This window comes from Amblyomma americanum, chromosome 1 (assembly GCF_052857255.1).
Source record: "Amblyomma americanum isolate KBUSLIRL-KWMA chromosome 1, ASM5285725v1, whole genome shotgun sequence".
In the NCBI taxonomy this organism is placed as follows: Eukaryota; Metazoa; Arthropoda; class Arachnida; order Ixodida; family Ixodidae; genus Amblyomma; species Amblyomma americanum.
Genome location: NC_135497.1, coordinates 227,930,380 through 227,953,088, shown reverse-complemented (window position 1 = coordinate 227,953,088; position 22,709 = coordinate 227,930,380). Strand labels below are relative to the sequence as shown.

Below are 22,709 nucleotides of genomic sequence, written 5' to 3'. Positions count from 1 at the left end.
GAAATATACGCGATAGCAGGTAACTTTCTGTTTTTTTTTGTTGTACCTGCTAGTTGTAACAGATAGCTTATTAAGCCGTCCGTGTGCGTGCGAGTTCACACAAAACATTTTTTTTTCAGACGGCGCAACAATGGTGTGTAGGCTGTTGGAAAAATATGGGCAGGGCGAATCGCGGTCGTTTTGTTGGCGCCGGTACCTCTGCCTGCTGCGCTAGCATGCAGGCAGATGCTGCGCTGGTTCGCCGCTGCCTGGACACTAATTCTGCTGCGGCTACGGGTATTGCGGGGTTAACGCAAAGCAGCAAGATAGCTTTTAAACTGCTTATAAAGAGCTAAACGAGCGAGGCGGGCTCTCGACGGTAATTTGTGGGCGCCCCACATAGGCGTACGTCGGAAAATATGCAGGGCCTTGAAGCGCGCCGAAAGTTATTTGAACGACTCTCTAGATAGTCTGAAGAGCCTCATGAATTCGAAATTGAAGTAGCAATTGCAACCACGCTTTTACAGTACTTCGGAATTCGGCTGCAATCGGTCCAAACAAGTGAGTTGCGGCAAAGGACAGCGCGGAGTCGCTTTCGTGGTATTCACTGCCGCAAGAGTAGAACTACTCCATAACAAGGACATATGTGCTGTCCCCGTCGTCGACCATGGCCAACTCCATGGACGACGCAAGTATCGTTATGCACGAAAGCGACCGCGCAAAGAAAAAAAAAAAAAACACGCGAGAACTGCGCCACTGAACACCTCCACAGCAAGCAGACGACAAGAGCTGCCTGCACGCGCTCGATTTAAAGTTGTCGCACATAAGGTGCGGCGCTGCTGACAAGCTGTACCTGCACCACAACACAGGTTCTACACTGCGCTGGCACCAGCGACACTTTTTCAGGACTGGTGCCGTGAACCAGCTCTGAATCGAATAACCTTTCACCCCATGACGTCGCATCAGGTATGAAGAATAGACGTCACGTCCGGCAGTTTTTTTCTGTTTGAGCCATGTTTGAGCCGAGCCGAGCATTACTTTCAGTACTATGGCCGGTCGGCGCATAGGGCGCGCGTTCGTGCTGCGCGTGAGTAATTTGTGCTTTCTAGGTTTTGGTATGCACATATTGACCTTTTTTTTTTTTATTCGAGAAGTGTGCCTTGTGGCATAAGTTGAAAAAGGAAAGGGGGAAAGGAATGCACGGGATTGAAAGTTAAAAGAAGGAGTGAAGAACCGTTGCGCTGAGGTAGTCGCAGAGGTTGTTAATGAAACGGTTGTGCATAGTCCACTTCACGTAATCACTTTCGCGGTTCCACCGCAGGCCCACCTCCCCGTGGAGACGTTTTCTGATAGCAGCCGTCGCTGGGCACGTCCACAACAAGTGCCGCACATCACAAATGTCCGGTGCAGCGCTACAGTGAGGGCACCTGTCAGGTACTGGCAGATCTTTGGCACGCCACCGATGACGGAAAGATGGTGTCAGAGCCGCCCCTGCCCGAATCCGGCGCACGGATACCTCCTAGACTACGGGGGGAGGGTGCGAAAACGGAGGAATTAGAGCGCGTGTTCGCTGGCGCAGAACTTCGGAATCGGAAACATGGGACAGGAACGGATCTGGGGGAAGAGGGGAAGGTGGCGGATCGTCTAATGTATGAAGATGAGTCATAGCACCCGCTTGAATGTTACGTGGATCCTGGGCATGGACGCGAATCCAGTGTATGCGCACAGGACATGGATACTTTGCGCAGAGCACATGAATTGATTGTGAAATCTTCAACGTTCGTCGAACAGCCTTAAGCTGTTTAAGGGCGGCGCGGGAGTCGGTGTAAATATGAACTGTATTGAATGTTGGAACGAGCGGAAGGGAAGCAATGACATTATAAATGGCTTGAAGTTCCAATGCCAGGGGAGTGCACGTATCCGCAGTATACGTCGCGCGAGAGTTGAGGTGCGGATGAGATGGACTAGACACTGCAGTAACTCCCCTCTCTGCAGAATGTGATGCATCCGTGGATAATATGCACCCTTCAGGCAGATACGCTGCTGATACCGACGGGGAAACAGTGGGGTGATTGTCAGTGAGCTGGCAATAGGACCACGGTGGAAGTGTCTTTAGACGATGAAGTTTGAGAGACTGTTTTCGAGTTCTATTTGCCACCCGTTGGTCGATGATTTCACTGAGTGTATTAAGTTGGGCGAACTCCTGTAGCACAGGTATGGGTGTTAAACGAAGCAGATATGTTATGATGCGCATAGCCTCACGATTGATAACTTCAAGGGAGTCCCACTGTCTGCGGGTGAGACGTTGAAATTGTGCCTGGTTTACTATCCGTGGCTGAAGGATAGAGCGCACAAGCTGGCGGGCCGTATGAGCACATGCGCCACCAGAGCGCATAGCTATGCGACGAATCAGACCTAGAGTAGCGTGAGCCGATTTACGGGTGGCTGTCAGCCACGGGGTGCCAGTCCCAGATGTATGGAGGAGAAGACCAAGAATACGAACAGTTTCTACCTGAGGAATCAGAGAATTATGTACCGTAAAATTTAAAGGGGGAGCTTTCCGTAAGGTGGCTTTATTTCCAATTCGAATGAAACATGATTTAGTAGGTCGGAAGGGCTGTGGTTTGACGATCGCACCGTAGTAGGTAAGGTACTTCGGGAGAGTCAATGGGCCTTGCAGGATGAGCAGGTATGAGCTCCGGCGACCTATAGGCCGTGCTTGCAGTACAACATGAGTTGAGCAGCGAATATTTGCGCGCACCTCCTCGGGAGGGCTCGTGCTGTCGACATGATAAACCATGCAGCGGAGTGTGTCAGGACCAGATGCAAAATATATTTGCACCGGGACATGCTTGCTGTCATCCAGGGGGATCCGCGTAACTGCGCAAAGTTTCTGGGCGTCCATCAAGGATGACAAGTTTACCGTGATGGTGTTTGATGGGCGATGGATGACGAACCCGCAGTAGTTCGAAGAGCCAAGAGCGTGGTCAATTGTGGCTTGAACATTCCGGGCAGGGATGGCAGTCATATCAAAGCGCACTGTAGGCTTGATGGTAACGCGGAACGAGTTCGCAGCAGGCGGAAGAGAGCCTTGACTCACGGGACAAATCTGTGGAGGAGGCTCAGACGCTGGTGACGGCCCTTGGTGGGAATACTGAACTGGTGCGACGGGCACAGTTTCTTGAGGGAGTGCCACGGGCACGGAGGCGGTAGAGCGGTCCATGTCACAGGCCAAAGTCGTAGCATCGGAAGACGGCGCAGGCTGGAGGCCCAGAGGCGCTGACGATTGCGTGGATGTGGAGGCTACGTCAGGTGGCAACACAGCGGGCATCCGCGTAGCTGTCGTCGACAACGCAGAATCCATGCAGACGCGTAGCGCTGCCTCGCTCGGCAGCGCCGAGCTAAGCCTAGCTTGCCCCTGAGGGTTCCGGTTGGGTTTTCTCACTTGAGAATGCGCCCGCCGTGCCGGGAATTTCTCTGCAGGTGCGTCGTCAGCATTCGGTCTCACGGAGGGCACTGTCCGACCCACGCCACACGCGAGAAGACAGCGAAAAGCGAAAACACAGACCTAGAAGCAGACACGTAGCCACCCACTAGGTCTTCGTCTTCTTCGTATCACATATTGACCTGCACCAAACCCTGGCCAATCCCCCACCGTGGGTATGTGCCATCATCTTTTCAGGCAACAACAACAACAACATACTGAGTGATTCCCTGTTATCTGGCACTCGGCATTCCGTTGTCAACTTCCTTGCGGCCGAATATTTTGTGTTAGCAGATAACCCAGGACTAACACTGAGCTCGCTTGCCCGGAAGGAGACTCATCTGTTTTATCGTAAGTTCTGCTCAAAAGCTCTGTGCAGGTCTGCGGAAAAGAGCAATCGCTGAGCCTGTTTTTATATCTTTTGTCAACCCAGCCCAACGCAACTCATGGTCATGTAAAACACGCATATTTACCAGCTTTTGCGTGCTCCCGAAAAAAGGCGGGAAACTTTTGACAACAGTCCAGTTGAACCACGACCGGCTTTAATACTAATAAAGCCGGCCGTGCGTTGAACCAACCGGTTGTGCGATGAGTTTTATACACGGTGCGATTTTTTGTGGCCTCTCGGCTGGAAAAGTCTGTAGAGTGTTGACTTAATTGCACTTTACAATTGTGTGCTGCTGTTACAATTTGCTTTCTAAAACAGGTGCAAAAATTGCGGCGAGATAAGCGATTACGCTTTTGTATCTGCTGAGCGAAACATGTTTTTCTTTTAAATTCATATTTATTTCAGAAATCAGCACTTGAAAAACTGGCAGGCAGTTTTCTGGTATGCACGGGCCTTCCCGATTCCTGCTTTGAGTCCGGCGTTCGCTTCCTGGCGCAGAGGCTGAACAAATGGGACGTTAAAATGCTGAGGCAGCAAAGGCTTTAAGGCGCCACAAGGTGAGCCCACCAGCTTCTGTGAGAATTTTAAAATGAGTGCTGCGCCACCTGCATCGAGCATCGGTTTTACGTTGGGAACGTGTTTGGACCCAGGTGGCCAACCAGCATGGAGCGCGTGAGGCAACTGGAAAAGCAAGCTTCCTTTTAAGGCCTCTAATCTTAAGACATTTTTACAGCTAATGCTGTAAAGACGCCTTAAAGAGATGAACATTGTGGGCAATGTGCTTGATGTCCTTTGACTGTTTGGAAGCTTGTGAGGTGCATTGAGCTCACAAGGCACTGCTGCAGTGTGTGACAGGTCATTGTGGTGATATTAGAAGAAGACATAGTACAGCACAATGGGGGCAGAGAAAAGGAGCACACAGGATAAGCGCTCGTCCTGCGTGCTCCTTTTCTTTGTCCCGTTGTGCTGCGCTATGTCTTATATGCTATACCAACAAGCCCAAACTACCACTTTGATAAGATCGTGCTCATGATAGGTTTCTCTGATTTGGCTGCACACTCTGCACTAGTTTTGTGAATTTCCACGGTGGTGCTGGCAGTGTACAGCGTCAGTTCAGGCAGTTCAAATGCAGCTTGGCACTGGCTGCTTCCAAAGCGAATGGTCGAGTGCAGGCCCTATTGTCTGATAGCCTTGCTGTCGTCACGAAATTGCAGCCAACTTCATGCCGCCGACACCAACGACCACCAAAATCCTGAAACACTTGAAAGAATTTTCAAGAAGCAAATCGCATGAAGTTTTACCATGAACCTGCTCTAGGAAATCGTCGTTTCACAGAAAAAAAAAAAAAAATGTTGCATGTATATACACACAGGTGATTTAAGAATTAGCGCTGAAATGCTGCTGCCCATGCGACTCGACTTGACCTCTTAGGTTTTCATTATGATGCCTCAGTCACTCACCTCCTCCATGTGTAGGTCGAAGAAGCAGAGAAGTTATGGCGCGTGTTATTGAATGAAGTGATGGCAGTTATTTGCTGAAATGTTATGGTTTATGGGGGTTTAATGTCCCAAAGTGACTCAGGCTCGAATTTCAGCGGGGGTCAAACTTCAATGGAGGCGAAATTCTAGAGGCCCGTGTACAGTGTGATGTCAGTGCACGTTAACGAACACCAGGTGGTCGAAATTTCCGGAGCCCTTCACTACGCTGTCCCTCATAGCCTGAGTCGCTTTGGGATGTTAAACCCCCATAAACCAAACCAATCTTTTTTGTAATGAGGTGTAAGGCTTTATTATACACGGATTACCACGTGGTATGGCCCTACTGCTGCTAAATAATTTATAACTGAATTTCTTTCTCGTGCTGTTTCAGTTTCAACAGCTGAACGGTGACTGTGACCTCAAAGAAAGGTTGTAGGTCACGTGAGGCTTGAAAAACTGCAATATAATTGGTGCTTCTAGATTTGTTGTCATTCCTGTTCTTGAGGAAGGCTGGCTTCAGCACTGCAGTAAATTAAAATGATAAAGCAGCAATTATATCGCAGTTTTTCTATGCCTCATATGACCTAAAACCTCTCTTTGTTGTCACAGCTCTCATTCGGCTGTTGAAACCGAAACAGCATGACAGAAAAATTCGATTATAAATTATTTAGCGGTCGTAGGCGAATACAACATGGCGATTCATGCATAGTAGTGTCTTCCGCGTCATTATAAAGAAGAAAATATGCCACCAAAATTAGGTCTCTATGCTCCCTTAACGTGCACTGACATCGCACAGTACACGGGCCGCTAGAATTTCGCCTCCATCGAAATTCGACCGCCGCGGCCAGGATGAAACCCATGACCCGAAAGACGACGATGCTGGCCGCGGCGGTCGAATTTCGATGGAGGCGAAATTCTAGAGGCCCGCGTACTGTGATGTCAGTGCATGGTAAAGAACCCCAGGTGGTCGAAATTTCCAGAGCCCTTCACTATGGCACCCCTTATAGCCTCAGTCATATTGGGACGTTAAACCCCCATAAACCATAAGCCTTTCAACAAAGAACTGTCATCATTTCATTAAATAACTAGTGCCATACCTTCTCCGCTTCTTCGACCTACACATGGGCACCGCCATGTTGCTGCACCGTGGCTGCGCTTCCATTTCGGCGAGCGCAAGCCAGCCTAGAACTCGTGCTGCACTTCCTGAACTAGTGCAGCCAAATGGAAGAGACGTTATGATTATGTGGCTATTTCCTTTGCGTTGGGTGGGCGACAGTTTTTTGTCCTAGCCATTACTTGGAAAGAAGAAACAAAAAGGAAATGCGGAAACATTCACTATTAAGACAACAGCTTTTACCTGCAGACCCCAAATGAACAAAGCCTGCATGTATAGTGAACAGAGCAACTAGGCTGTCACGGATCTAGCAAATTACAATTTTGAAAGTGGGCCTCCTGCTGTGAAACTGGCAACATTTGTGCCCCTAGAGGCAAGCAGTGGAGAGAGACGAGAAGCCACAGACAAATGTAGGTAGAACAACGGCTAGATGAACGAGGAAGTAGTTCTCATAATTTAAGAATACATGGAAAGACAAGGACGAGACATGCTTATGTTCTTCCTTCTATGTTTGTCGTTTTGTTTTCACAAGTTAGGAGCAGATGTTTGTTGTAGTTTTCCTTTTTGAGTAAAATGGGGAGCGGGTTGTTCATCTTGAGACATGCAGCCCAAAAGACAGAGCACAAGAGTGACTCGCACAACATTAGGGTTTGCGTTTTGTTCCTACTGTTCTCTGTGCTTGCACCCCTTGCCCCCAAATGAGGCATTGACATGATCTTACGTTGTGCTCTGCTGGTAAAGGATGTGTACTGCATGCATATGGGTGTGTGGCATTCAGATTCAAGCACCAGCACATGGCTTCTAGTGCATAGGAATTATGGGAGAAAAAAAACCTCAGGGATGTAGATGAGTAGTTTAGCTCTTCAGTTTGCCTTTTCTGAAAAATTTTGTGGCAGGAGGTTTTGATACATGTCAGCCCACCCCTCATGTAATACTCCCTTGTGGGTCTCTGAGGTACAAATAAATAAAAAAAAGTAGTGCCCTTTCAAACAGTATAATTTGCAACTTTGGTGCAAGATTTTCAGTGGCTCCTTCAGGAAGTGTTTGCCCAGAGCTTGTAGTGATTGCTTAATGGCACTTGGTCCCAAGAACCAGACAGTTAACCAATTGCCCTTGTGCCTCTTGATGAGAGAATCTGAGAGGTCAAAATGACAATTTACCATAGCTGTGAAAGTAATGAGCTGGATGTATTGCCGAAGAGAACTGAGGTCATCTGCTTGACAGCGGTAAGAATTTTGGGTTGGTTAGAGCATAGATGGCTTAAAATCATCTTCCATATCTTAATAGATGTGGCATTGTTTGCATGTGTAATTAAAAATTTGTTTGGATGCGTGTGGCTGGTGAGCTGTCAGCTCGGGCATGATAAAGTTGTAAGCTCAACCAGAAGTACCTGTGTTGTTTGAGCTCAGGGCAAGAGCTTTGAGCGAGGCCACTGCACTACGTCCTTGTTGTACATTTGGCTTTCGTGGTGCTCCAACTTCCTCCTTCCCCCACCTCTGTTAGGAATGTCGCCATGGGGCCGAGCGAAAGTGGTGTGATGTAATTAGAGCAGTGGCATGGCCATAAGGTCCATCCGAACAGTGCTGCTTAAGACTTGTTTGCTGGATTGGCCCCGCAGTCAGAATTGAGGTGACTTATGAGTGGACCATGATGGAAAAAGACAGTAGAGCAGCGGAAAACATGCCATGAATGGTGGAGAGCTATAGTTTAGAGGCAACCTTTGATGCCTCTGTGTTGCCATTATGGTGAAAGTTATCTGTGAGAACATCAAGGACAGCACCTGTTCTGAGCATCGCATAGCAATAGATCAGAACTTCAATTTTATAGTTGGCTGATGGGCCTTACTGCAGGAGGTGTATGAATCGGTTCAGATTTCACATTGAGACGCATCAAATTCAGCAACCTTGGTACTCACAGGTACAGTAAAACCCCGTTAAGGCGTACCTCGTGGCACTGCGGAAAAACTATGTGCAAAGCGTCAATATTGTCACTAAGACGACGAAGCTGGCAGTGGTGCGGGAACGGAAAGGTCGCGTTATAGGCGAGTGGGCATTAAAATCATCTCACTGCCATCATTCATTGCCTCTTATTATTTGGCTGGTCGCCACGCAACATTTGGTGTGAGATGCAGGGTATCATCCCCATCCTGGTCCTGGAGCTTCGGAGTCCTCCACCTGCCGTGATCGTCGGCCGTGTGCACCTGATTCGCCCCGCCCGGCTGTGCCCCATCCAGCCGGACCTGAGCCGACCTCGCCGCTCACCCCAGCCCCGTCCCCCGCCCTGACCACAAGACATGTTGACATGACTACGCCGTGGCGACCCGAGACGCCGCTCACACGTGAGGACACTGCCCCCCTGCCCATGCCACTCGGCACGTCCAAGGGCTTCGGCCTTCGGCTCCTGGCAACATTTTTAGGTTAGGACAGTTGGGAAAGAGCGCGCGCTCGCCATGTACACGGAGCGGGCCCCTTCCGTATCTCGCGCAGCGGCAGCGCTGCGGTCGCATTAGGATTGCTTCTTCTGGGATCGTATGCTACTTCGCCGAGCACTCCGTGCTGAACGGCGGATGCAATCAGCTTTCGCATCAATGCAAAGGCCTTAAAGCAGCTCAAAATAGCTGGTTGAATGATAGTTACACAGAAATAAAATAAAAGCTGGGATTGTAGTCTCGGGGAAAAAAAAATGGTTAAACTAGGCAATCGGCTTGAGCCAACTGATGGACGTCGGCGGCTGCTTCGCGCTGATGCTTCCTACGCTGTCGCTCTGGCGCGGCCCTCCTAACACGAACCACGTTCGAGACAGTTTTGCGTTGTCGCTTCCGGTAGGGCTAGTCCATACCTCAGTCGTGTATATTTCGACACACGGCTGCGCTTTTCAAGCAGACGTGCCCATGGTAGTTCTATGTGCATATTTAAGCCGCCTCATAAATTCAGCGCAAGAATGTATTTATAAAACGACCGACTACTACGTGAAACATGTATCCTTAATCTCTTTTCAGAGTTGCAACTGCCCTTTTTATGCGATTAGGCTCCGTGATGATACCTTGCTTCTGGTCGGCAAACTCGCCTCACTACTGAGATGTCTAACTTTACCGCCGCATTTACTTGAAGGATGCCGCATGTGCGCAGACCTCCTGGCTTAGAATTAAAATGTTCTGAACAGCTGGGAGGAGGCTTGTAATGGTGGAAGAGAAATAAGCTCAAGGTGCACAGATCAATGCAAACATACAGTCAAAGGATCTCCTTCTATAATCTTTATTTTGTGCATTCTTTTAAGCACTATGGATGCATTTATTTGCCCATGAAGCCAGTCTACATCAACTTCACCTTCTTTCTGACAGAGGCAATTGTGCCACAAGCAGTTAACTGTTTGCAAGCATCCTTTGCTGCAAAGTGCACTCTCAGGACTGTGTAGAACTTCAGAAGTTCTGCTGTCAGTGTGTGTCCCTGTGGGTGCAGCACCCAGCTCCTAGCACACCACAGCCTTTGAGTGAATCCAGAATGTCCCAGAAAGTGTCTACACAGAGGCTGTTTTCTTGCACAAGAGTGGAGATCTTGCTTGCAACGCTTGTAAACATGTTGAATAGCTCCCATGAGGAATATTTAAAGCAGCCTTCCTTGAATCCTCTTTACAGAGTTAGAAAAGCTTCTGGGCACTGCGTATGTGATGACTGAATTTCACTGATGCAGGCAGCACACTTCTCGTGCTTCAAAAGGGAGTGCACAAGATAGCCACACAAGTTGTACACAGCACAATCTTGTGCATCAGGCATGCTGTATCCATGATCTGGCACAGTGCTTCCCTTTGCCGGAACACCATTTGAAGGACTGCAAAGCTTGGACAGTTTTAACCTGATCACATTTTGTAGTTCTTCATGTGTTGCCAGGCATTCTTTCTTTCCTGCCTTCATGGTTTCTTGGACAGCAGCAAGCACGATTGTTGGCTCTGCCACGACATTGCCAGTGATGCAAGTCTTTATAGGTGTGTACAGGCTTAGAAGTCTGTATATGTGCGAGAAGGTCACGATAGTTGGGTGTTCTTCATCCCCTCCAAAGCTTATCTCTGAAAGTCAGAGCAAATATTATGTGAAGTCTGCTTCGCCAGAAAGTTTATAAACATTTGCACCTCTGTAATAGCAGATGTGTAACCGTGCTTAAAGTTTCCAGATTTCTTACCTCCAAGGGGTCCTGGTTCAGTTTTCTAGTCAGAACATATTGCGTTCCTTCGGAAAGCAGGTCGGTGATCAGGTCTAGGACAGATGCCAGTGTCACTCGGAGAGACTCCATGGTCACTTGTGATGCAAACATGACAGTTCCTTTCCTGATGTTCTTCTCCTCAGTTGCATTTACGAGCCTGAGGAATTCTTTTATAACCTTAAAATAAACGAGCATGTAACATTCATTAGTATATCCAAAAAAGTTACATATCATTGGACAAATTTTTACATACCTCAATTTCTTAGGATGAGCTTTGGATCCCAAACCGTGGCAGCTTCACATTTAGGGCATCAAAGAGATTGTTCACCAATGATGTGAACTGAGCTGTCCATCACAATTTTCCACACCGGGCTGTTGAAGTCTTTTGTACAGCTTTAGGCCCATTGCAGTGCTATGTCTGAAAGGCTGTAGAGTACGAAACAAGTTCCAACGGGTTAAGCACATGAATGGAAGAATTTGGACCAACTGCAAACAATATTTGTCTGCACCAACCTGCACAGCCAGTCTCACATTCATTTTCCTCAAATTGTCAGGGTTCACATGCTCCTTTGTCAGTTTCGGTACCACACGAAGCTGCTGTTTGCTCTCAACTTCCTGCAGTACACGGTAATGATTGAAGTTGACCTTGTGTTTGCCAATCTGTAAGTAAAAATATTATTTGAGTAGGAGCAAATACCTTAGGTGTGCAGGAAAACCTTAGTTCAAGCTAACTTAAGAACAGTGTATACTCACCATGCCGTACTTGTGGCAAATGATATCAGGCACATCACAAAGGAAGTACAGCCACTTGTCGGGATCGCATGGGTGCTCAGTTTTGTGCTTGGGTGCATGAAAGTTGCCTGTGATGCCGAATGTTGACCACATGGCCTTGTTTGTGCTTGCTCCATCACTGATAACTGCTGCAACTGTGGCCTTTTGTTTATGAAGCTGTATGATGGCTTCTAATACTATCCTTGCCAGGACTCTCCCAGGAGCAGCTTTTTTTGTTGCAAAGCTGGCGATTGGTTGTACCCACGAATGAAAGAGAGGTACAAACATAAGAGCAAGTGCATGATCTGCCACTGCAGTTGATTCCTCGTCATACCCATAATCAGCAAACCTATCAACCTTATAGGTTTGTTTGTTGAATGCGACAGTTTGGCGCACTTTCATTTCGTCGAGTATGAGTGTTCCATAGCACCTGACTCCTTCTTCCGGTTGCATGAATGCACCAATGCTGGTAAGTGAAACCTTATTAAAGCCAAACTCGCAAGGCATTCCCTTGATAATTTTTATAAGCCGTGAAGAAGTAGGCAATGGCAATAGGTTCATCTTTGACACCAGCCTATAAGCAGCAGGAATCAAGATCTTTAGGAGGTTGCAAGTCATCAACCATTCGGATTCATAGCGCTTTCCCCTGGCTCACTTTGCTTTGGTAGGTTTAAATGCTGAATGAAGAGCGAGCTGTTGTGCATGAGGAAGACCGTCTACGGCTTTGTCAATTCCACTGCTTGAAACTTTAAGCTGCATCTTCATTGCACGAATTTCTTTCTTCAATTTTTTACGTAAAATTGTCGCTCTGATAACTTTCTTCCTTAAGTTTCTTGGTTTTGCACAAAACCTTTGTTCAGGTTTGGTCCAATCCTTTCTTTTCTTTTCTCAGTTTCGCTTCTCTCGCGCACAGAGATTCTTTCTTGTGCTTTTGCATGGTGGGCACAAGCTTTGCTGAGAGAGCCCAAAGCACTTTGTGTTCCTCCACACGTGGCTCTTGAGAGCAGTTGTTGCGGCCGCAATGGATGGAAATAAACTACAATGGCAACCCGTGCACACATTTAGGTTGTCAACATAGTTCAGAAAGGGCGACACTTTTTTCAAGCTTGAGAGCTGCAGCTGATTTCCCGAACCGCACTGGGATATACACACGGAGGAACAAGCTTTCCCCTTGAGCTGACAGCAACAGTGAAGTCTTTCTTCACAACCACAGCCCTGTCAATCGCAGCGATACCGGTGCTTACAGCAATTTTGAAGAAAATAACTTCCTCGGTCAGAAGCTCCACATTCCAGGAGTAAAACTTTGAGCGCCCTTGGAATGCAGGAATCCAAGTTGCTTCATTTGACTCCAAATCTGGTTTGGAAGGGGTCCCAGTTTCATTGAGAACGACATTTTCGCTGTCCAACAGGCGAACATCGTGATTCACTGTGTTTTTTCGTTTCAGGGGTTTCCTTCCCAGCTTCGATGCCTTTGGCTTTGAGAGGTGCACAGGAATATTTGGAAAAATTCGTGGCACCACACCTAGCTTAAGAGTCAACCTTCCTCGTGGAATTCGAACAGTGCTACCGTTAATGGTGTGCTCGTAGCAAGTGATCAGGTCCTTAGGTTCAAAATGTACATCGCAAATGTACGCCTTTGTTGTCACCTTGAAGGCTTTTCGCGGAATGCCAGCTGCCCACGCCCTGAGCACTTAGGGGTCATTCGGAGGTTTGAAGAAGTGCCGCAGATCGCACGTTTTTTCTTCAGAAGCATATCCACTTCGGCAGCCGGGCGCTGCACGTCGGCATGTTGATAACAATTTTTATCTTCGACGTTTTTAACCTGTCATTTAATGCTCTTCCTTTCTCCTTCCTCGGCTCTGGCAAACTTACTGGCCAGCTTTCTAGTTCGTTTCCACCACTGTGTGTCAACACTCTTTCTGTACAGGTATTTAAATACCTTAGCTGCCCACTTGTTATCGTCCAATTTCCTCAGTCGTTCTTCTTATAGTACTTTACTCTGAGCTTCCCGTGCTTCGAACCTTGCCTAGCCCATATCCCCCTGTACTGCCTTGTTTGTGGTTTTCGCATGGGCAACTAGTGCTAATCTTCCAACAGTTCTCTGATCTACTTCTAATCGCGACTGAACTTCAGCCCTTAAGCATAGAACCGCATTCCCAAAAGTAAGCCCCGACACCATTATTCCTTTCCAAATACCTCTGAGGACTTCATACCTGTTGTATCCCCACAATGCCTTATGTTTCATTATCCCGGCATCTCTTCGCCCTTTTGCTATGAGAGACTGTTCGCGCTTTTCCGTGTACATATGCCCTTTGTTTATCCGTACCCCGAGATATTTGTATTCGGCCACTCGGGGTATTTCATGGCCTTGTATTGTAAGCTCCTGATCAGTTGTACCGTTTAAAACCATCACACCTGACTTAGTTGCGCTAAAACTGAAACCTAGACTGTCTCCTTCGTCTCCACAGCAATTCACCAAAGTTTGCAAATCTTCCTGGCTATCTGCTAACAGTACAATATCGTCCGCATACATTAAACCCGGTAGTTGTTGCTCAACAACCTTTCCGCCTAATGTGTACGACAGATCATAACCTAGATTGCTTCCTTGTAGCCTTCTTTCCATACTTATCATATAAAGCATGAACAGCAGCGGTGATAGAGGACAACCTTGCCTTAATCCTTTGTGTATCTGGACAGTTGTTGAACTCTTAATTCCTTCCCATGTTATTTCAAGTTCATTTTCTCGATATATTTCCTGTAGAAAATTAATTACCTCATGACTGACACCTTCACCTTTTAATATGTTCCACAGGAGTTCCCTGTTCACGTTGTCGTATGCACCGCTTATGTCCAAGAAGACTAAATGCAGAGGTCTGTTTTCCGCCTTAGCTATTTCTTTGCACTGGGTAAGCACGAACAGGCAATCATCTAAGCGCCTACCACTTCTGAACCCGTTCTGAAGTTCTCCGAGTATTCTATTACTTTCTACCCATGACTGCATTTTTATTTTCATCGCCTGCATCGCCAGCCTGTATGTAACTGATGTTATCGTCAGAAGGATTTTATGTTAGTCTTATTGCCTTTCTCTTTATAAATCAAATTCATTTTGCTCTGTTTCCAGCTGTGCGGAATTTGCTGATTTGTTATGACTGCCTCCAATACTTTTATCAGCGTTTCCTTGCCTCTTGGGCCAAGTTCATTAATTAGCTTGATTGGAATTTCGTCAATCCCTGCGGACGTACATCTTGGAGTATTTGCTTCCGTCTTTTTCCAGTTAAGATTCGTCAGTTCCACGCTGTTTTCTATTTTACTGTTCTGTGTTGCTCCCTCATTTGGGGTGATTACTCTATCGTCTTTCTTAAATGACTCAGCTATAACTGATGAAATGCAGTTCACAGCGTCAGCTCCCTCTAAACATCTTCCCTCCGCATCGTGAATCTGTTACTGCTTTCTGTGATTCACTTTGTGAATCTCAACGCGACGCCAGCGCCACTGCTCGGCTTGGATACGAGTTAGGGCCGCCTCCTACGCGGAGCTTTCCAACTGACCTAATCTAAAAACGTTGGCTCCTGGCGACCTGTGACCCAGAAGCTTCGTGGACCAGGATTCATTCATGAATATCTTTCATCATGGCGGCCAGCACTTCCCCCCATGCCATTTTTGTTGTACCGTCCTCTGAACCCATCTCCACTGAGTGCGTCTCTCCGTCGGTGTCTTCTTCTATTCACTATCGGGACGATACCTCGGCGGCCTTGGGTAGTGTCACGAAAACGACAAAGCTGGCAGTGGCATTGGAACAGAAAGGTCGCGCTACTATAGGCGAGCGGCCATTAAAATCATCTCACTGCCATCGTTCATCGCCGCTTATTATTTGGCTGGTCGCCACATAACAATATGCCCAAACTGAAAGCAGCCTGAGTATATCCGTTGACCTGGTAAAAGATACCGGAGGCATTTCAAAGATTGCACAGGGGAAACCTTTTAATGACATGGCTACTAGCGCAGCCTCGAAGGCATATAAGCCAGGTTCTGGGTCCCAGCTGCTCTATTAATAATGCGTAGACGAAACCTTTTAATCACATAGCTCCGAGTGCAGCCTCGAAGGCATGTAAGCCAGGTCCCGTGTCCCAGCTGCTCTATTAGGCCGTATTTGAGTGAACAATCAAGTGTCTAGCACGCATGCGGTTTTTTCCAACAGTATGGGTTTAGCTGTCTTCAGCTTCCATGTAGGCGTTACTTTCATTGGATGGCGTTTTGTCAATGATGGAAGCTCAATACCAAACTGTGCTGGAGAACTCTTGGACTGCAGTGTCTAATACATCACCAATCATGCAAAAAATTGAGTCTCCACAATGCCTCCTCTGCAACAAAGTACCTCCTGTAAACAGGAGGCATTTAGGAATACCTGCTCTATTCCGAGGCCTGGATTGGGAACAGTTGGGGATAAGAGTTAATGGAGAACACCTTAGTAATCTGCGATTCGCAGGTGATACTGCTAAGTCACTCAGGCGATGAACTGCTGAGCAAGATCTGTGAGCAGAATTAAAGGAGTACAGACACCTAACTTTTTGAGTGCTTGTTTTTTGTTTGTAAGGATGTGTAAGGCATTGTTATACATGGATTACCACCGGTTATTCTATAACCAGTAAATAATTTATAATTTAATTTCTTTCTCGTGCTTTTTCGGTCTCAGTTTCAACAGCCGAATTATGACTGTGACGCCAACGTGTGCCTACAGGTCACGTGAGGCATGAAAAAAACTGCAATATAATCGCTGCTTCCACATTAGTTGTCATTCCGGCTCTTGAGGAAGGCTGGTTTCAGCACTGCAGTAAATTATAACGATGAAGGAGCGAATATATGGGCATTTTTCCATGCCTCACGTGACACAAAAGTACTCTGGCGTCACAGCCATTGTTTGGCTGTTGAAACCGAAACAGCATGACAGAAAAAATTATAAATTATTTAGCGGCCGTGGGCAAATATTAAATGGTGATTCATGCATAGTAGTATTTTCTACATCATTGTAGAGAAGAAAACGTGCCACAAAAATTACGTGCCTATACTCCTTTAACATGAAGAAAACCAAATGGAAAATGCTCTTAGCCATTCCCTCCTTGCAAATGCAGTGTGGTGTATAATAATGTTACGTGGTGGCCGGCCAAAGAGTGAGGCGCGATTAACGATGGCAGAGATATGATTTGCATGGAGGGAATGGCCGAGTGCTCTGTAGCGAGTGCTCTGTACCTCACAACTGCCAGCTTTGTCGTCTTCGTCACAGTATTCCTTTTTCTCATGAACATTGTCACATGTAGGAAATTGGGTGGTGTATCATCATTTGCGTAAGAACTTATGGTCACTGACAAGTTCCCTAGGCAGCCGCTGACCACACACCATACATGGCAAAATTACTTTTAAAAATTAATTAAAAATCATTACAATTACTTTCCTAGAAATCTCACAGAACTAATTAATTTACATTACAAATTACTGCTCTCAAAAAGTAATGACATTACAATTATCTGCCGTAAGTAATGAAAATTACTTCTTAGTTTTGATGCTAAAATGTTGCGCATTGGTCATAGTTTGTGCAAAATTTCTAGTTTTTGTTTGCACCGCCACTGAGCTTGAAAATGGGCACTGGAAATTTTTCCCCTCTTTAGTCAATTTGGACAGCCACTTTGCTGATGTAGATGCTCTTTCTCATATCACTCTTCAATCAGAAGTACTCATTCAATGTGTAATATGGTCCCACCATCCTGATTTTGAAGAATTTGTCATCCACGTAAACAGCGGGAGTGCATTGACTGCTTATCCACGCATCATCCCAGAAGTGCACAGGGGCACTGAGAAGCTGCTAATTCTGCTGATGTTCAATTGATTTGCTCTGGAGGCAAGTTGGTGGAAATAAATTGCATGTCACTGGGATACTGTTGCCTGTGTTGCCCTTCAGTTAGAAATAGGGCCTCAAATGAGGCCACAAAAAACCAACAACTAGCGACCAACTTTCTTAGACGTGTCAGTTGAGACTTCTTGTCAGTGCGGACATGTGTACCAGCGAATTGTTTTAAAAAGTTATCCAGGATTTGTATTGTGAATAAATATAGCACAACATGCATAATTTTTGGTTTTGTGAAACTGCAGATTACGTGAACCAAGATGTGAACAGCAAGGGTCTACTGTTCTTTGAAGGGCTGTGACGGTTTTAAATGGTGTCTAGCAACCTAGAATTGTCATAGGAATTTTGTCTACCTGAAAAAATCTGAGAACTGTGAGGGATACCATCAAGAAAGTGGCCAAGTCTGGGAAAAGAACGGACTGAATTTAATGCAGGGGTCTGGTGGGAGTTTTAATGGCACTGTGAGTGTCCAGCACATGGTTCGTTCTCATTGACATGACATTTTTGCTTCTGACGTGTATTAGGCAAGGCAGCCTGTCTGTTTCAGCTGTATTTTTTCTTGTCTTCAATGAAGTGAGCATTGTGTGTACTGGTTGCTTCTGTACAGGTTGCCACACTCCTCATTAAATTTGGGCTGGTACATATGAATAGACACAGCTACGTTCAAAAGTATTTTCTGTGGAATAAGCCGTAGTCATAGTAATGTGCAGAATTCATGCACTTTCAGTATGCTGATGCGAGGTGCCACGCCACCCTAGCGTGGCAACAAAATCGATCTGTAAATCTTGCTCTCAGGCCTCGTCAATCTTGTAGGCTATTGCAGAAACAAAAACAAACAGAGGCTAGTTTCTCTGCGGTTCGAGCTCTGATGACGAGGTCATCAAAAGCTGTTACTTTTTGTGGAAATCGCTTGGTGCTTGTCCCGTGGCATTGCTGCTATCGAAAGGGATGCCAGAGTGTGCCTTCATTGGAAAGGCAGTAAAAGGCAGTGCTTCTCACTGACGAGCAAACCAACCTTGTTAGCCCTCTTGTTCAAGGGTTCCTTCTTGAAAGCCTGAAATATTCTTTTGCAGTACAATGAGCAGTGTATAATGCCTCTGAAAGCATGCAGAGTGTTCCATTTAGAAATTTTCCAGAATTTTCTCAAAGTAGAATTGTCTGTTTCTTCTGTGAAAGCACATGTAATGTCAGCACATATGGCCACCACTCTTATGAACCATTAAAAGAAAGCAAAAACTTGTGAGCATAATTTTAACAAACTTCCAAATCTAAGAGTCCGGACCAGTCAGGCACTTTTCGTCCAGTGAGAAGGAAAACAGCTGCTGAAATTTCAGCACAGATTTCTAGTTGAAATGTGCCAGCATCTGTGGGTCCATTATGGCCAGGGATTCCAGTGTGGTGAAACCCATACAATTAAGAGTTTAACGGGCCATGTCCCGTCAAGAATGCTGCATCTGGGGCAGCATTACACGGCTGGAGGTGTCACGAGGGAGTGTAGAAGAGGTCGTCTTGTTAATGCTCTCACTCTTGTTGTAGCTTAAGCTTCTGTTCATCGATATTTTGTGTCATTTTATGTTTCTCAACAATGCCACATCACGGTATACGCCTTTTCGGTGTCTGAACTGTGACAAGAAGAGCATCTCCACCACTGCCGTGGCCTCGTGCTTGAGTGCTCGCCTCGGCTACAGGAGGTCGTGGGTTCGATTCCCGCGGTCTCCGGTCCACCAGCCGGTTAATCTAATGGGAACAAGCGGTCCCCCGGCCTAGTGCTCGGCTCTCCAGGGGTGCACCACGTGGGAAGGATAGCCTGCGCCTCAAAATTCCCGTCAAATGCGGGCACAAAAACTACTCCACGTGGTTAAAACCCCCGTCCAAAACTCTCGCCTTGTGCCAGGTACAAAACTTACAACGTTCATGAAACGTTCACTTCTCTAGCCTCACAAGAGATGTGCCATAGCGCTCTCCGCTCACAAACCCCCTTCGAGCAAAGTGCAGCGGTGTTTGCTCGCTACCGTTGTGGCTGGCTCATGCGCATCGGCTGGTGTGCATGACGGGTTAAAAAAAAAATTGGTGGTGGTTTAGCTTTGCTTAAACCTGGAGTGACGCGATAGCTACAGCTGGCCGAGTGGAACTTGGTCATATGACCAACCACATGGCAAACGACGTGATCAGCCACGGCGCCGCGCCGCCGTCAGCTGCTCCGCACCACGTGACAGCCTGGCGGCGCCGCCACGCTGAAAGCTCGAAATGTTACCGTAGTGTAGCTATTGCTACAAAAAAGATGGGCTTCTACCGCACAAGGCGGATTTAGGGTTGCTTGACGGCGAACATATCTCTGATCCGTCAAGGCAGCAGTTTGGTCGAAGACTCTTTTTCCCAGCATTTCACCCTAGATGAGCCGGGCACCTTGACGGGAAAATCTTGTACTTATTAAAAAACCAGTGGTTACCCGGCGGCACTGGGAATCGAACACAGCACCTCCCGAATGCGAGGCGGATGCTCTACCTCAAGGCCGTGCTTTGGTGCTATGATCTTCGCCAAAAGGCCGAGAAGTGAAAAGCCGAAAGATTGTCGCTCGGCAGCTTAACAAGTCAAGCTATCATGTTTTTTCTTGAACACAGTTGTGGCTCAGACAAATTGTACCATTCTACATGATTTCCCCTCATTCATTGTGATGCTCAATAAGTTTTAGGATGTGATAAATGATGAGGAGGAATAAAATATTTGTGTGAAATGTTTCTTTTCATCATTGCATTTTGTGGAAACATGTTTGTATTGTAATTCCAAATATCTGGTTTAATATTTGAACTACTTGAACATAAAGCATATCGCAGTACTGGCCGGCATTTCGAAAGGCCCTGGTATGCACAGCATGTGTACGAGAGCAGACGATGCAGCGATCCCTGTGGCACTACTTTTGGAGCCCACATGACCAGGGTTGCTGCTCTTCCTCGGGAGTGAAATCATAACTCACCCTGACACTCGGAAACCGAAATCGCTCAGTGTAAATAATGCGATAATATTTAATGCGCATATTTGAATCGCGGAGCACATATCACGCGCCTGGTGGGAGTATGCAATGTTTGAAACTAAGAACACTCCAACCAGTAATTTTGGTGTCTCCGCTGCTTTAAGGTTTTGGGTTTAGCATATGGAGCTTGTGACCTCTTGTGTGCAGCGTCGGAAGCCTTTTAGAAACCCTTTCGTTGTCTTGACTATTTTCATTCATTCTTGGTCTCTGCCTTGTACACACTTGTTTTTGTGTGTGGTTTCTCTGGCACATCCTGAACAATGTTCCTTTTATATTTTTTTTTAGGACCTTTCTAATGTCCATACGCAAAGCCACTACAGGAGTGCATAGGCTGCTGCTATAGTCTGTTGGCAGATGTCCTTATCTTTTTCTCATATGCATTCCATTTTTTGTGTATTTGTTTGTCTGTTTCTCTTAGTGGTTTATTAGTTGCATTTTATTGTTCTGAGTTTGCGTACTTTTTTCTCTTTTTATGGCATCCAACCCAGTGTATGACTGACACTAGTGGAGGGACTGCAGCAGCCGACCTTGCATGGCGCGGCATTCTCTGGTCCCAGGCACCTATTCTCCATTCCAGGCACCTGGCCCAAGATTGTGCCCACAATTCAGCACCTTGGCCTACAAGCAGAGTCGCATTAGACCCACGTTGGCCAGGGCTTTCGTGCCAAATAAAGTATTCCTACCGACACGCCTTGTCAGTAATTAATGAAGCGTATGAATAAATGAGTAACAACTTCGTTGGCACTATAGAGAAACCATGTTACAAAGCAGCTTTTTTTTTAAGACCATACCCAGCGACCACATTGTTTCCTCTGAGCAACCTACTCATCTTTGAGGTAAGTGCTTGCCGTGTGTCGCATCACAGTCTGAAGTGTTGCTGCAGAACCGCATATTGCCTTCCTGTTTATGCCATTGCAGCAGAAAATGCTCCACAAAGCTAATGAGGAAAAGAAATTTCACCAACATGCTGCTTTGAGGCAACTGCTAAAAGGGTGCTGAAGCCCACTGAAAATGTAAATCAGGGAATGAACAGGATGATTGTGGGCAGTGCACGTGCCTACTTTAAATGCATACGAAGGGCCAGTTTGAACTTTCTTAGAGGTGGGCAGCGCGTTTTCTAATTGCATCGCCACTGAGTGGGTTGCTTGTACCCATACCAGCACCTCATTCAGCACTTGAGCATTGTAATCGAGGCCCTTTGAATTGAGTGTTCCTTGTAGGTATTTTACAAAGGCAAGGTAACTGTCCTAGCTGTGCTACTGGGATTGCAACTCGCTGCAAACGAGGCGGATTCTGTAGCACTGGGCTCTTGCTGGCAGTTTGTAAAATTGGTATTAGCCGCAACTGCACTGTAAAAGAGAATAAAGAAAACGATGTCTTCCACAGTAATTCATGCCATGCAACATGGCATGGAAACCATCACATGGCCAGTTTATCCATTGCCTCGAGGTGCAAGACATCTGCCAGTTTCTATACGGTAGCTTCAGCCTGTTGCACTGGAGAACTACATTTCTCTAGAAGGCACTTTTTGAGCAGGAATTGGGTTTAACATGGTTTTCATGATTTATGCTTCGGGCGCACAAACTGGGTAATAGGCTTCTAACTGCTAACGAAAGGCCCTGAATATTTGCTAAATTTGATTTATAGTCTCTTACTGTTGTGACCTATCTTTCCTCAAGCAGAACAGTGGCCTGAGCTAGGCCGCTGAGTGAATTCGCATCACCTGTTAAAGTCATTAACTTTTTTCTTGTTCTAACTTTCTCAGCTGCTGAGGGCCATTATTGCTAGAGAGGTGTGTAAGGTGCGCGCACTGTACACAGACAGGGAAATCGCTTAATTCAAACCTGCGGTATTTACAAGCTGGCACTTCGCTCCTGTCAAAATCGCGTATTTCAGTGCGACAAAGCTACCGGTAATATAAGCGTACGCAATGGCCGTACAGCTTACCTGTCCTGATTGATGAAGCATGGCAATGCAGCCATCGTACCACTCGTCTACTACCGCAGTCACACGGTGCCTTCGAAGTGCAGTTTCTCTCCCCAGCTGCACTCCTGTTCCTGTCGCGACGTGGGACCAGCTTATTTTAGCACTGCGGGGCCGATAGAGTGGAATCTATGAGGCGCCGCTGTCAGTGCTGATGAGCGGTCGCATAAGAATGAATAGACCAGTACCAACCCCTCTGGTCGGGCTCTTTATTCCGAACTCGGTGCAAAGAACTACTTTTCGGTCCCCTTAACCTTCGTTTCTAATCAGCATAGTTTGAACAAATTTTCGGTCGCTTAATAGTTTGAAGTATCGAGACGTCGAATGCCTGACCATTGGTACGTGGCCATACATATATTTCCCATCCATGGCACGCGCATAATTTG

General features: G+C 46.6%; 1 long non-coding RNA gene and 1 pseudogene across 2 annotated transcripts; one reads left to right on the top strand and one right to left on the bottom strand.

The window, feature by feature from the left end:
- Nucleotides 1–1,027: 1,027 nt before the first annotated feature.
- On the top strand, nucleotides 1,028–21,028 carry LOC144114723 (uncharacterized). The gene is made up of 5 exons (XR_013311103.1): nucleotides 1,028–1,066; nucleotides 1,301–1,413; nucleotides 4,257–4,408; nucleotides 8,575–8,859; nucleotides 20,829–21,028. It is a non-coding gene; the product is annotated as an uncharacterized LOC144114723 (long non-coding RNA).
- On the bottom strand, nucleotides 8,879–15,945 carry LOC144114721 (uncharacterized; annotated as a pseudogene). Its single transcript, XR_013311094.1, has 4 exons — nucleotides 11,153–15,945; nucleotides 10,893–11,065; nucleotides 10,619–10,816; nucleotides 8,879–10,505 (listed from the first exon to the last, which is right to left on the bottom strand). The product of XR_013311094.1 is annotated as an uncharacterized LOC144114721 (transcript).
- Nucleotides 21,029–22,709: the final 1,681 nt, after the last annotated feature.